Raw genomic sequence first — 1969 nt, 5'->3', positions numbered from 1 at the left:
TTGTGGTTGGAGTTGTCCTAAGGCCCGTATGGATACTTCCACCACACTATACAACATATATGACGGGGATGATATGACACATCCAAGTGCACACTGCTCAATAACACCACACCATGAGGTAAGGTGTGTGCGGCATGCACCACAAGAGGAGGCAAATCCACCACATTATATTTTTTTTTCGTTCAATGCTTTAGCAACTTGTATAATACAATATAGTGATGTTTCATATATATTAAAAAATATATATAATAAATAAGGGATGTGAGGAGACATTTCTTAAATTTAAGGGAATAAAGGGAAAATGACGTGTTACTTACGTGACTGAGGAAAGTGACGGGAGTGTGGTGAGAGCACACCCTCCAATTTAAGATAGACGAAGATTTGGAGTGGAAACAAAGAAGAAAGAATAGACAGGGGAAGAAGATAACGGGTGGAGACGACCGAGGGAAAGAAAATCCATTGACATGTATTTACCGATTTGGAGTGGAAACAAAGAAGAAATGTAGAACCCATTTTTATACGAACGGTGGATGCGGAAGAAATAATATCTCGAAATTTATCATGTATACAAAATAATCATGAAGAACATATGATGAGAATTCTTAGAAGATAAGAAAGAAAGAGAGATAAAATATTATTCCATGAAGAACATTGGTGGGAGAGAGAAACTCTCCCTAGGTGGAGAGAACCCACCAATTCTCTCTCTCTAGAATTACATTGTAAGAAAGATGCATATTAAGAAATGATAATCTCTCCCTTTATATATGAGGGAGAGACAAATACACCAACAATACAATAAAAGGAAAAAATACGACCTAACTACCACTCATTATTTGTAGAGCATTTCCATGCTCCAACATTCTCTCCCTAAATGCTTACAAATGATGAGAGATACAACAAGTGATACAAGGCTATAATACAGTAATCTGACTAGCAAGTGTGGTAATAAAATGAAACATAATGAGAACCAAATGCTGAAATGTCTCTGAAACTCTGAAGTGTCTGTGAAGTCTGAAACTGGCCATGAATCTCTAAACAATGAAGGTCTTCGGCTTCAAAGCACAACCAATGGAGCATAAAAAATAAGATCCAAATCTTCAAACCAGTCATAATCACCGGAAGAAGAAGATCACCATGAGCAAGTAGAAGATCCAATAAAAGAAACACTTCGGCCTCAAAAGTCTGAAAAAAATCTCGAGTTCTCGAATCATAATACATCAAAATTCTTCAATGAATAATCTGCTAAAAAATGTGAAGCATCCATATAATGAAGTCCGGATAAAAATAATGTGAGTCCAAAGACATGGTCCAGAAATGCCAAAAATTTGATCCAAGGATCAAAAATAAGTGCCACGTCACATCGCCAAAATAATATTCATCTTCATGTTGTAACATCCCAAAACTACAACCCAAAAATTTTCGTTTGAAAACTTTACTAAACCATAATATCAAATATTAAAAGATAAATCCATGGATCATGCGTCTCAAAATGTCATAATGAATTTATCAAATCAACTGGTGTCAAAATATATCAAAATATCCGAATAAAACTCCCAGGATTAACTGAAGCTGTGGTGTGTGTCATGCCATCATCCCGAGCTCTTCCCCTTACTAGCGGAAGTACCTGAAACCAAAAACTGAAACTGTAAGCACAAAGCTTAGTGAGCTCCCCTAATCTACCACATACCATACAATAACATATAAAGCAACTACTGGGCCTTGCCCACTGCATCGGACCGAAGTCCGGAAACTGCATCGGACCGAAGTCCAGAACTAACCAGGGCCTTGCCCTCTGCATCAGACCGAAGTCCGGAAACTGCATCGGACTGAAGTCCGGAACTAACCAGGGCCTTGCCCTCTGCATCGGACCGATGTCCGGAAACTGCATCGGACCGAAGTCCGGAACTAACCAGGGCCTTGCCCTCTGCATCGGACCGATGTCCGGAAACTGCATCGGACCGAAGTCCAG

The sequence above is a fragment of the Lactuca virosa genome, chromosome 8 (genome assembly GCF_052849685.1).
Source record: "Lactuca virosa cultivar CGN04683 chromosome 8, Lactuca_virosa_CGN04683_v6, whole genome shotgun sequence".
Classification (NCBI taxonomy): Eukaryota; Viridiplantae; Streptophyta; class Magnoliopsida; order Asterales; family Asteraceae; genus Lactuca; species Lactuca virosa.
The sequence above is the reverse complement of the archived record's forward strand: the minus strand, read 5'-3'. Positions refer to the sequence as shown.